This window comes from Callospermophilus lateralis, chromosome 5, assembly GCF_048772815.1.
Source record: "Callospermophilus lateralis isolate mCalLat2 chromosome 5, mCalLat2.hap1, whole genome shotgun sequence".
Taxonomy (NCBI): domain Eukaryota; kingdom Metazoa; phylum Chordata; class Mammalia; order Rodentia; family Sciuridae; genus Callospermophilus; species Callospermophilus lateralis.
In genome coordinates, this window is record NC_135309.1 from 150,903,394 (window position 1) to 150,917,920 (window position 14,527).

The 14,527-nt window shown below is 35.9% G+C and overlaps 1 pseudogene; it reads left to right on the top strand.

Annotated features, from left to right (window-relative positions):
• The first annotated feature begins 3,692 nt into the window (after nucleotides 1–3,692).
• On the top strand, nucleotides 3,693–4,918 carry LOC143400521 (la-related protein 1B pseudogene; annotated as a pseudogene).
• Nucleotides 4,919–14,527: the final 9,609 nt, after the last annotated feature.

The window sequence follows — 14,527 nt, forward strand, 5'->3', positions numbered from 1 at the left end:
TCTTCCTCTTTTTTTTTTTTTTGGTACCAGGGATTGAACCACTGAGCCATATCCCCAGCCCCATTTTGTATTTTATTTAGAGACAGGGTGTCACTAAGTTGCTTAGCACCTCAGAACTTTGAACTCGTGATCCTTCTGCCTCAGCCTCCTGAGCCACTGGGATTATAGGCGTGCACTACCATGCCTGGCTGTAACAATAATTTCTTAAAAGTACAAACTAGATAATTAAAAGTTACTCAATCTGATTGGTTGTTTTCAACTGATTAATTTTAGTGGAATATTATTTCCTGGTAAAAATGAAGATATAAAAGACAAGTATTTTCTACGCATGACTTGCATTTCATATGCTAGACAATCTTCCTGGAAATAATGATTGCCTGGATTGTTATTAAAGAACCTCTCCATAGGATAGGATCATAAGTCATCTAGTGTCCTCTTCTTCCCTTCTTGATTATGTGCATTTAAATAAGAATTTTTAAAATAGGTTAAATGTGTTTTTCCCCTATTCTTTTGGCACTTCATAATTTAGGTTCTATCATTTTTTATTTTTTTGGTACTAGAGATTGAACCCAGGGGTGCTTAACCACTGAGCCACATCCCCACCCTTTTCTATTTTTTTCTTTTTTTGGGGGGTGGATGGTACCGGGGATTGAACTAAGGAACTATCTACCACTGAGCTACATCCTCAGCCCTTTAAAAAAATAATTAAATATTTATTTATTTATTTTTGTTTTAGGTGGTCACGATATCTTTATTTTATTTTTATGTGGTGCTGAGAATAGAACCCAGTGCCTCACACATGCTAGGCAAGCGCTCTACCACTGAGCCACAACCCCATCCCCTCAGCCCTATTTTGTATTGTATTTAGAGACAGGGTCTCACTGAGTTGCTTTAGTGCCTCATTGTTGCTGAGGCTGGCTATGAACTTGAGATCCTCCTGCCTCAGCCTCCCAAGCCACTAGGATTACAGGCATGTCCCACCACTCCTGTTTCCCACCCTTTTATATATACTTTTTTATTTGAGATAGGGTCTTACTAAGTTGCTTAGGGCCTCATGAAGTTGCTGAGGTTGTCCTCAACTTGCAGTCCTCCTGCCTCAACCTTATAAGCCTGGCTGGTCCCATCGTTTTTACCTCAGTTGTATTAAGTGTAACTTAGTAAAGGTAGAAATAGATTGATTAAAATAAATTTCAAATCCCAGTGGCTGAGGCTGAGGCAAGAGAATTGAAAGTTCAAAGCCAGCCTTAGCAACTTAGCAAGGCCTAAGCAATTTAGTGAGACTCTTGTCTCAAAATAAAAAATGTAAAAATGGCTGGGGATGTGGCTCAGTGGTTAAGCACCCTGGGTTTAATCCCTGGTACTTACTAAATAAATAAATAGATAGATACATTTCAAAGAGTTTGAATGCACACAATGAGCTACAATCATAATTAAATTTGTATACTCCCACTTAATGTGTGTGTGCGTGTGTGTGTGTTGTTTTCCCCCAAAACATGGAAATATTCTTCCTGCTGTTTCTTAAAAGTTTTGATCATGATCTATTAGTTCTCTTGAATCTTATCTATAAGTTCTTGAGTTAATTGATTTAATCAGGAAAAAAATTTTAAATATCCAACAATTTTAGTACATGAGTCAGAAACTATAAAAGTCAATAAGTCAAGGCTCTTTGTCCTCAAGAAGGTCCCAATACAGAAAAGACAGGAAGTGTAAGGGTGCTATAGATCTCCAAAGAAAGTAGTTTCTGAAGCAATGTAAGCACATTCAGTTTTTACTTCAACAAATATTCAGAGGTATTTTATTTTCTTATATAATAGATTCTGTGGTAGATATTGGAATTCAGAAAGCAAACATAGTTTTTGTTTTTAATATGGTCTAAGATAAATAAGTAAACATATCACTCAGGGTCAATGTAATAAATACTAATATAGCATTAATCCAGTGGTTCTGAACTGGGGGGTTATTTTGCTCCCCCTGTCCCCTAGGAGACATTTAGCAATGTCTGAAGGCATCTTATTTTTTTTTTTATTTTCATGACTGGTTTATATGTATGTGTATGCTACTGGCATCTAATGGGCAGATGATTAGTGATACTGCTAACATCCCACAATGTGCAGAACAACCTTGCACAACAAAGGATGACTAGGTCTAAAATGTCAGTAGTGCTGCTGTTGAGAAGTCTTACACTAATCCTTGAGCATTTTGAGTTTACATAGGAAGGTGTTTAACCCACTGTGAGTAGGGGAGAGGAATCATGGATTGCTTGTATGGAATCCAGAACTAAAGGTTGACTGCCCAGTGGAGAAATCCAGACAGGGCATTGGCTGTGTTACCATAGGTACTTTAGGGGCTGATGAGTTCACATGGGTAGACATTTATCAAGGAAGACTTCTTAGGGATGGTTGATCTAGGTCAATGAGCATAACCAGGAGGTTGTCATGTGGACATAAGTAGGTGATGGAGGTGTTGGATGAGATCCTGAATTTTAGCTTCAAATTGAGATCAGTATTTTCTGACCAAGATACTTTTGAGAAGTGTTATTTTTAGTCCTATAAAACAACAACTTAAAGACTGCATACAACCATAGAATTTGCTATGCACTGTAATCAAATTTTTAAAAATCACATATTTAAAAAATAGAACTCAATTTCAATAATGAATATATGGGATGTTTTGTCTAATTTTCAAATATTTGGGATTTTTTTCTAAACATTTGGGAATTTTTCCAGATATATTTCTCAATGACTTCTAGTTTAATTCTGTGATGATTTCTATTCTTTTAAATTTGGTAGCATTTATATTATGACTCAGAATGTGCCTCTCGTGTGTATGAAGAGAACGGACTCATGGTATTGGACGGATGTTGTGAACTGTCAGTTGGGTCAGAGAGGTTGATGGTGTTGCTTAGGTTTCCTATACTGTAAATGGTTTTCTGTTTACTCTCTCTTACTGAGAGAGGAGTGTTGTATTAAAGTCTCAAACTGAAACTCTGGATCTGCCTATTTTTCCTTTCAGCACTGAAAGCTTTCACTTTGTGTATTTTGCAAGTATGTTAAGTGTGTACACATTTAAAACTGTTATGACTTCTTGTGGAATCTATCTGCTTATTATTAAATATCCTCTTAGACATTACTACTATTCCTTATTCTTGGAGCCACATATCCAGCCATTTTTATTTTTTTATTTTGAGACAGTGTCTTTCTAAGGGGCCTCACGGAGTTTCTGAGGCTGGCCTTGACATTGTGATTCTCCCGCCTCAGCCTCCTGAGTCACTGGGATCATTGTTGTGTGTAACTGTGCTAGGTGCTAATAGTCCTTGTTATGAAATAACTTTGTATAATATTAATATACTCACTTTAGCTTTCTTTTTGTTCATATTTGTATGATACATCTTTCCCCATAGCTTTACTCTTAACCTATTTATACTTTTATATAAGGGGCTTTCTTTTTATAAAAAATATTTTTTTAGTTGTAGATGGACACAATATCATTATTTATTTATTTTTTTATGTGGTGCTGAGGATCGAACCCAATGCCTCACACTTAGCAAGGCAAGCATGCTACCACTGAGCTATAGTCCGGGCCCAAGGGGGTTTCTTATAAATAATATATACTTTAAAAAAACACAGGAGTCAGCCACTGCTTGTGGTCCGGCCAGGTGGCAGCTGAGCTCAGTTCCTCCAAAATTATAAAAGCAGGAAAACTCAAAACAAGGAAACCCAATAAGACCAGTGATTTCAGCCATATGGCAAACTGGCCAACACCAGGAGAGTTCGTGAGCACTGGATCTCAGAGTGTCATCGGCCAAGGAAATAAGAAGCCACAAGTTAGAAAATAAAAAGAAGAGAAGGTTGAAAAGAGGAGTAACTTAGAGGGTCCTGTTGAAGATGTCAGTGAGGATGAAGCCCAGTCAGGCAGTCAGCGAAAGAGAGCTCGTAAACACAAGTGGGTACCACTGCACTTAGACGATGTAAGACCAGAGAGTCAGGAGAGACCTGGATCCCAGGACAGCTGCAGTGTCAACCTAAAGCAAATAAGTCATCCCATAATAACATGAGAAATGACACACGAAGTTGGAGGCGAGAGAGAAAAAAGAGATGATCAGGATGAAGTGTCCAGTGTGGGGAGTGAGGAGGGTGATATCCGAGGTTCCTTCAGAGTTGGAGGAAGAGGACGTGGACAGGGAAGAGGACGAGGCAGAGGAAACCCTCGAGAGAACTTTGATTATTCATGTGGTTACCGAGAACATGGTGAAATATAGGACGGATTAGCCATTTCAAACAGAAATAAACACCAGCATGATGTATTACTAAGATGACAGTACGGGTGTACAGGTGTATCCTGTGGAAGAAGCATTGCTTAAAGAGTATATTAAGCATCAAATTGAATATACTTCAGTATAGAAAACTTGGAACGTGACTTCTTTCTTTGGAGAAAGATGGATGAGCAAGGTTTCCTGTCCATTTCCCTGATTGGGGGATTTCACCGAATTCAGGCTCTCACCACAAACCTTAATCTCATTTTAGAGGCCCTGAAGGACAGCACAGAAGTAGAAGTTGTGGATGAGAAAATGAGGAAAAAGATAGAAGCAGAAAAATGGCCAATCCTGGGCCCCCCTCCCAGAAGCGTGCCACAGCCAGACTTCTCTCGGCTGATCGATTGTCCGGAGTTTGTGCCAGGCCAAGCCTTTTGCTCACATACAGTTAATAGCTTGTCTTCTAGAAACAACAGGATAAGAGTGGGCTTCTTTGATCCATTTTACCTGTCTCTTGTTAGTTTATTTAGATTTAGTAGGAAAATCAAAGATAAACTATACATGACTTTTAATCCTCCAAATTCTATTTACACTGTCTCCCACACAATTATTTTAAATAAGGATCCGAGAATTATGGGTGAAGCTCGCTTGTGTTCTTGTTCTTAATTTATATGTGTACTTTGTCATGTGTGGAGTTTTGACTTGTCTTCTTTTAATTTTGCTGAATGACTGGATACGTTGTGTCAGTTTTCCCATGTAGGATTGAGCTAGTCTAATTGTTACACGTGTGCTTTACATTGTCTTGCAAAGACAGGTGACCCACATTCTAAAGCAGACTCGAGGTTCTCTTTAATTTGGTTGTGTTTAGAATTTCCCAAACCTGCTTTAGTGTTAAGGATTTTTCCTGGATCATTTTTAAGACATTCCCTCTGGGAAAAAAAAAAGTTCTTAAACTTTTCAGTCAGGGTGATGATCTACTGATGCCCTGGATGTCATCTGATGGGGATGTGCAGTGGAGCAGGTGGCTCACTGAAATGCATTGTAAATACTGGAACAAACCTGGCTGCAGGGATGGAAGCCACCAGACTGCCTTCCGTGTGAGAGTGTCCACTGCCGACCCCCCGGGCAGCACAACAGTGGAGATGACCACCTCTGCCACAAGAAGACAGAGCCGGGGACTGCTGCTGGCATTCCAGGAGCTGCCTGCCCTTTTCTGTGTGACTGGACTTAGAAGGCGTGGCTACTTTTATTTTGCGGGGGAAGCCAATTATTATCACTGTGGAAATACTGCAAGGTTCTGTCTTTTGTTTCCAGGCATATGTACTTGTGTCCAGGTCAATAAAGCAGAGAAAGAGAGGACTGCGTAGCCTTTCCCAGCTTGCCAGGCCCTTGGCTCTTGGTCTGCCCTTTGCCATGGTGACCATTGCATAACTCACGTGTTGAGATGTTTCACATGGACTGTAAGATTTATTAATGTGGACATTTAAGGGGTAAGAAATTGAAGAAATAAACAAGGGCATTTTTTCCATTATTCTTCAAAATGTATTTTTGATACATCAGTATAAGTCCTGCCCGTCAGAAAAGCATTAATGATGGACAGTTTCACAGAAATTTTTATCTCATATTTCTTTGTCAGTCCTGTGCTTCTAATTGCAGCAAGCAACTTGGGCAAGTGTTTTTAAAAGTTGAAGAAATGTGACATTGTTTGTTTGTTTGTTTAAAGATATAATGGCTGATTTTAAAAGTTAGATTTATTTATTGTGTAAACTTGGGTCCAAGATGACATTTCTAACCAGTTTATGAACAATCATTGGTAAGTTGGATAATATAGAAAATACTTTTTCCACAGGGATAGTTAAGTTAGGTCAGTCAAGTTGGTGATGCCTGTCCATTAACCATTTATGTATTATTAATAAAATTATAAGAATAAAATCATAAAAAGAATAAAAAAGTACAGATCAAATGTTCTCTCTGATATGTGGATGCTAACAGAACACAAATGGGGGAAGGGAAGAATAGAAGTTCATTGGATTAGACAAAGGGGAATGAAGGGAAGGGAAGGGGTGTGGTATTAGGAAAGACAGTAGAATGATTCTGACATAATTTTGCTATGTTCATATATGAACATGCTCACATATGAATACATGACCAACGTGACTTCACATTATGTACAATCACAAGATTGGGATCCTAATTAGGATAAGTTATATATTTTATATATTATAAAATATATATATATATTATAATATATAAAATACACTGTATTGTCTTATATATCTAAAAAGAACAAATAAAAACTTAAAAAAATCCAATCTGACAGTCTCTTTTAAAATTGGTATGTTTAGATCATTCACATCTAATGTTATTGATACAGTTGTATTAAAATCTACAATCTTGTTTTCTTGTTTTTTAAATTTTTTATTCTAATTTGTTATATACGACAGCAGAATGCATTACAATTCATATTACACATATAGAGCACGATTTTTTATATCTCTAATTGTATGTAAAGTATATTCACACCATTCATGTCTTCATATGGGTACTTAGGGTAATAAAATCCATCTTATTCCACCATCTTTTCTACCCCCATCTCCCTTCCTTCCCCTCCCACTCCTTTGCCCTAACTAGAGTTCATCTAATCTTCCCATGCTCCCCCTCCCAACCCTACTATGAATCAGCCTCCTTATATCAGAGAAAACATTTGACATTTGGTTTTTTGGGATTGCCTTACTTCACTTAGCATTATATTCTCCAACTCCATCCATTTACCTGCAAATGCCATGATTTTATTCTCTTTTATTGCTGAGTAATTGTTGCTTTGTTTTTCTGAATCAAGAGATGATCCAAGTAAGTTTGCTTATCAGAGAGAATATTACTCTGTGCATCAACAGGAAATTGGTGGCACATAGTGTATATGATGTGTAGTTCAGCAGTGGTTGATTTGGGGTGTGAAACTGATTGATTAGGAGATGCTCAGCTGACAAATCACAATTTACTTTTAACACTTTAGTAGGTACCAGTCTGTTGCTCTTCTGCTAAAAAGGAAACTCAGGTGTCTTTGCTTTTGGTTAGAATGAATGGGTGCCCAGCTGTGTCTATGAGGATGTCTTCAGAGGAGACTGGTGTGTGAGTCAGTGGGCTGGGTGGGAAGATTCACCACCACTGTGGGAGGGCAGCATTTAATCACCTGGAGCCCTGATAGAACAAAAAGGCCAAGGAAAAGCAAAATTGTTTTCTCTTCCTGAGCCAGAACTGCCTTCTCTTTTCCTTGGATGTCAGAACTCCCAAGTTCTCTGGCCCTTTGACTCTGGGGCTCACATTAGCCTCCAACCGCCACCGATGCTCTTGGGCCTTCAGACTTGCTCTGAAATTATACCATTGACTCCTGCAGTTCTGATGCTTTGGGACTTGAGGTCACCGGCTACAAGCTCTCCTGGTTCTTCAGCATGTAGATGGCCTCTCACAGGATTTCTCAGCATCCACAATCAAGTAAGCTAATTCCTCAGATAAATTATTTTCATACCTCTTGGTTATGTCTCTCAGGAGAATTCTAAGGTAGTTGTATTATTGACTTTGTTTTATAGATGAAAAACAAGGCTGAAAGAGGATAAATAAATTGCCCAAATTACATAATAGAAGGTAGTGAGTGGCACCTTGTTACGATTGCCTCTCTCACAATTGCCTTAAAAAAAATCGGGTTTTGGGGCTGGGGATGTGGCTCAAGCAGTAACCCGCTCGCCTGGCATGCGCAGGATGCTGGATTTGATCCTCAGCACCACAAAAAAATAAAATAAAGATGTTGTGTCCACTAAAAACTAAAAAGTAAATATTAAAAAAAAATTCTCTGTCTCTTAAAAAACAAAAATTGGGTTTAAAATTCTGTCATCTTGACCATTTTTAAGTATACAGTTCGAAGTGCAAAGTACATTCACAGACTTTTTTGATTAGGACACTATAGTTAAATTCAAGCAATGTCATAAGAATAATGTACACTTGGTAATAGATAACACACTAAAAAGTGTGGAAGGGAGAAAAGGAAGAAAACAAACTACTTGCAATGTACGAACCCTGAGAGAACCCCTTTAAACATTTTTCAAATGTATCTAGCTTTGCTAAGCATTTAAACATGCATGTATTTCTGAAGTGAAATTACACTAAAAAGTCATTTTTTGAGTGAAACTTTTTAAAAACTTACTAAACTTCAATTAATATCATATAAGATTTTACTGGTTTTATAGTGTTCATGTTGTTCAGTTTTATGTTACCTAACTTTCCAATGTCATTCACATATGTGTGTGTATGTATGTATGTATGTGTGTGTATGATATACATATGTACACACACTTATATTTATGTTAATTTTTTAAAAAACTAAGTTCGAATCATTACATTTTTTCCCATTTAACCTTAAACTTGTTAGGGTTGGGTCATGAAAGCTCTTGAGTTTTCCTTTAATCTTCTGCTATCCATCACATTTCTGTTCTTGGTGCCAAGGGCAAAGTCTCTTGACAAATTTCACGACTAACTTCATCCTATTAGGATAATCACTCATCAATCATCTTAGGCAGGTGTCAGCAATTGTTTGTTTTGTGAAAGGCCAGATAGTAAATATTTTTGACTTCCTGGGTAAGGCAGTCTTTATATCACAACTCCTTAATTCTGCCATTGTGGTGTGGAAAAGCCATAAATGATGCATGAATGATCTTTAAACAAATGAGGGGGAATATGTTGCAATAGAACTTTGATAAATCCAAGCAGTGGGTTTGGTCTTCAAGCCTTGGTTTGCTGACTGATGTGCATAGATTGGTTAGTTGGTGTAAATCTACATAATTATATCACCATGAAGACCACATTGGTTCATAGGCCTTTTTGAAATCGAGAAGTCTTCAGGCAGGATGTGTGTTCTGCAGTACCTTGGAGGTCTCACTGCTTCTCATCATCAGGGAAGGACTGTCCACCACATTTCTTGTTTTCCTGACTTTACCACCTATTACCTCCTGAGATTATTTATATTGCTTGAGAGAGCAAAGATGCTTATTATTTAATTGGGAAATCAAAACCTCAGTTCATTTTGTTTTCATTATACAACACAGACTCAGCATGCAATCATACCTACTACTAATTATATTCTTAAATAGTCTGAAAATTATACATCTTAGTTAATGATGTGACAGGATCTGTGGCTTAACCAGTTAGACCATGACCAACCTCAGACCCCACCATGGCACTGCTGAATACAGAATTAGGAAGAGGTGAGCACAATGGTTTTTCTCAGTGCAAGCTGGCCCCAGCATAGTGCCACTTGGCGCAGCAGGTCTCGGGTGTCCTTGGTTTTTGGTTACTACTTTTACTTCTAGGGCCTACAACTTTAAGTTTTTAGGTTGTTTATTATCAGGGAGTCTGCAAATACAATATGCCTTATTCTCCTGCCAAGTTAATCTTCTCTCACTACTAAGGACTTTATTCGTGTTAAAAATAATCATATCCCCTTCATAGGCTTTCTTTTTAATTTCAAGAATATCACTAGAAGCTTCCATTTACTAATTTGATTCTATATAAATCAACTTAAGAATGAAGCAAAACAAAGAGATCCATGACGCCATTTTGCAATTAAAAGTTGTTTGTGATAACATGCACAAGGAGGTTAGGCTGCCCTGACCTGGGGACTTAGTGCAGATTTGGGGGAAAATTTCTGGTAAGTTTAGAGAACAGCTTCTGAATGTTTCTTAAGGGAAGTCAAATCACTGAGTTGATATTGATAAGCAAGAAGTGTGTGTTATATGGAGCTCAAATAGCTCCCTTGGTACTTATAGGTAACCAGCTGCTAACTATCCCAGTAAGAGTCAAGTGATGACTGTGGTCTAAATAAATGAGATCATAAGTTATTTGAAAAATCATTGAGTAAAAGGAAGAAATAATGAACACATGGAATCTTCTGGGAGAGTCTTTGTTGTGAGACTTGAGAGCATTTTAATTCTCGTGTCTGTTTAGGGAGCAAACAGACTGAGATGCTCATGGCAATATTAAAATAAAGACCTGTGGGGGGAAGTATGTGTCGAATTGAAACATTTTAATAGCCATGGGCCAAGACTTTTGACTAACTAAAATGCTAAGAAACTAGGAAAGCTCTGAAAGAGATTTCCACATTCAGGAAAAACTCTGGGAGAATTATGAACTTTGCTGAAAAAACACAGAAATTAATATTTTATGTGTGTTATTTATTCCCCTTCTAGGATAAAAACAGTATAAAAGATAAAAAGAATCTTGAAGCAAATTTCTCATTCCTTACCTCCTTTTTCTTTAATCTCTATATAGCACATTATCATCAAGTTAACAACTTTCTTCTAAAGGAGGAAATTGAAACATAAAACATATCTTCATGGTAAATTAAAGCATAAGCAGGAATTATAAATCACTTATTTTTTTTTCAGGTATAGTGATTTCAAAACCTTCCTTAGGAAACTTCTATTGCTGTTAATTACTTTCATAGCAAGAAATTAATTTTTTTTTGCCACTACGCTTTTCTTATTTATCCTAATAACAGCTTAAATGCACCAAAGCCATTTTATTGTTACCTCTATATTTTTCCTTTCCTGTCTTTCCCTGATGCTGGGGATTGAACCCATGGCCTGCAGAGCTGGTGATTTACCATTGAGCTACACCTCAGTCAACCTCCATATATTTTTTAAACCAAGTATGTTTTCTGAGAGAAAAGGAATGCATGATTATTACTTAAAAATTGGATATATAGACAAAGCTTATAAATAGAACAATCAACCATAACCCTGGCAGTTGGAGAGAACATTGTTAACATTTATAATATTTCCTTTAGATCTTCTCTATGCACATAAGTATTTTTTAAAATCGAAAGTTTACTGCATGCACATGCACAGTTTCAAATACAGTCATGAGTCACATAGGATGGTGAGCCCAAAAGATTATAAAGGAGCTAAAAAAAACTCCTGTCAATTAGTGTTTTTACTTTACCTTATCTATTTAAATTTGTTTAGATACATAAATACTTAACCATTGTGTTACAATTGCCTCCAGTTCTAGCATAATACAATGCATACAGGTTTGCAGCCTCAGAGCAATAGCCTATGCTGTGTAGCCAAGGCATGTAATAGGCTATACCACGTAGGTTTGTGTAAGAGCACTCTTTTATGTTCACATACCCTGAAATCACCTAACAACTTAAGGGACAGGGCTGTACTAACATGTATAAAATAACCTTTCCCTGCACTACAAAATATTTTGATTCTGTAATTTTCACTTGCTGAGTCTATTCTATGATACAATACTTTATGATTTAATTATTACATTATTATCATTCCTTAGTCTAGTATCTATAATTAAAATTTTAACAGGTATGGAAAATGTTTTCATAATTCATGTGGGGTGCCTGAACTTGTCACCTATTTTGTTTGTTGGCAAGAACTACCTGAAATGATGTGAGGTTATTTATTACCTATGTTTATTCTACTTCAAGTGAGGTATTTCATAGCAGATATATTAATGGACTTGATTATGCAATGTTGCCTGAAACCCTCAGGGGTTTAGGCTGTACATTCCAAAATCCAGAAAATGATGCATTCAGAAAATTCCTCTTCAAGGATTTGAGAAGAGAGATTGTGGATTTGTTTTGAATATTTTTGGTTTTTATAAACAATATTGCAAAGACCATTCATGTGCCTAAGTCTTTTGAGTACATGCACTAGTTCCATGGAGACATTCTCTGCTGAAGACAAAAGAAATATGTCATCATTTAGACCATAGTTTTTCATTATTTCCAAGAAAACTTTATAATCAGCAAAGTATGAAACTGACATCTTCACTTAATTAAAAATTTAACTTATTGAGTAGGCATCCCTCTATTTGATTGCTGTTTAAATTTATATATATTTGATCAATAACAAGCTTAAAATATCTTTCAATTTGTATCATATATTTGCATTACTACTGTTGGTAGTCACTTTCTATTGGGTTGCTTATGTTTTTAACAATTTATATAATTCTTTTTGCAAAAACGAATTCCCTTTCTATATTATTTCAAATATTATTCTAAATTGTCTACTAATTTTCTTTGTGGATGGTTCATGTGGTCAGATTTATTGATTTGTAATTGTGTATTTTATTTTTAAAGGTTGATACTTACAGGATGTAACATACTCTGAATTGCCTATATAATATAAATTAAATGAATGTATTGTTACTATCTGCTGTAGCCTAGCTTTTGGCTACTAAATTTGCCAAAATCTAAGGAGCTAATATAGGCTTCTTTTTTAAAAAAAGGTTTGTATTTTTTGAGTGTCTCTTTTTTAAGTTTAATTTTTTATTTTTGAAAACATGTAGATGGACATAAAACCTTTATTTTATTCATTTATTTTTATGTGGTGCTGAGGAATGAACTCAGTGCCTCACACATGCTAGGCAAGTGCTCTACCACTGAGCCACAACCCCAGTTCCTAAGACAGACTTCTGATATTATCATATTTGTCAATTTCTTTAGTGTTTTCTGATTTTAATATTTGTTATTATGAGAGAACATTAGACAGTACAGAAAATTCCGTGGTCATTTTCTTATGAAGTAAACAGTTTTTAATTGCAAAAATCATCTTCCTTATTTAACTTTACCTGGATTTTTCCTTTGCTAATTTTACTATTGCTATCTTCCATTATTTTTATTTGCATTTTGTGAATGTATGTGTAATACTGAGGATTGAACTCAAGACCTCATGTATATTAAGCACAAAATACTGATTGCATTTAAAAATATTTCATCCTGTAATTTTTATTTTAAATTATTTGTACTATTTTGTTTATTTTTCTTAAGTAAACCATTCATATCTAAGGTAAAATTGTAGCATTTAAATGATTAAGATTTACTGTTGAGGGCTGGGATTTTGGCTCATTGGCAAAGCGCTTGCCTCAAATTTTGAGGGACTGGATTCTATCTTCAGTACCACATAAAAATAAACAGATAAAATAAAGGTATTTTGTTCATCTACAACTAAAAAAAATTAAGAAAAAAGATTTACTGTTGACAATTGTTTTAACTCACTTCTGTTACAACTCTTTGGTTTGTTTATTGATAATTCTTTGACATATATCTTTTTTAGATTTTTAGAAGTGTCATCTTTCTCAGGTATTTGTGATAAGTGCCCATTTTAAAATTTTACTAGTGTTATATTAAAATTTCAAAATTTTAAGTCAGTATTTGTCAATAACTAAATATTGCTGTTTGGGTCTCTATAATTTAAATCTCATATTGCCTTCTATTATGTACTTTTCTATCTTGATATATTTAATGCCTCATTTCTATAATATGGCCTAACGGGAGACAGAGAGCAAAAAAAAAAAAAATTTAAGATAATATGGATCACCATTCATTGTAATTCTCAAATCTTATCCGTGGATTTGTAATAGATTTTAACAACCAGTTGCCCATCATTTTTAGTACTCAATGTTATTATTTCTTTATATTTTTGTAAGAATTTTACTTAGAAGATGAAAAAAACCCTGACCATCTCTTATGCAGACACTGAGACTTTTAAACTAACTTTGGCCCAAACAAATCAAGTTATTTAAATTAACTTTCTAGAACTCAAAAATTGTTAGAGATGAGAGTTAGGAGGGTAGCTTAGCTAGGGCTGCAGTCACTGGTGGTAGCTGGACAGGGGTCTGATTTTACCTCACAGGGTCAGAAAGGATTCACTTTCCTCAATCTAACATACTCTTGGGCTTTGGAACACTTTTTTTTTTTTTTTTGAAAGGAGAGTCATGAAATCTTTCTTCAGAAAGATTTTTCTTCCCCTGCTTTATCTTGTACTACAGAGCAGTGGTGTGCCTTCTTTTTTTGGTCAAGGGAGTGTGAAGATAAGTGAAGCTCAGGTTGCTAGGATGAAGTGCAAGTAGCAGGATGATATTCTTATTTATATTTTTGTCTTATCTGCTCAATGTTTATTGAGGAAGAAATTAGCTCTGAATGTTTGCCATCACTTCATCTTTCTTGTATAGCTTTCTTTCCAGGGTTGAAAAGCCCAAGTGGTGGTATGTTTCTGCATCTGTTGAGATCGGAGCTGTATGGGGATACATTTTATTCTTGAGTGATTTATGCATCTTTCCACCTCACTATTGATACGCAGCTTCTATCTGATTCTCTTGGGTTCTCATCAATTAAATTTTCCTTCTACCTTATTTCTCAACTTCTCTCACTGTGATACAGATCCACCATCTTTTTTTTTAGCCTAGCTTAGACAACGAAATCCTAGT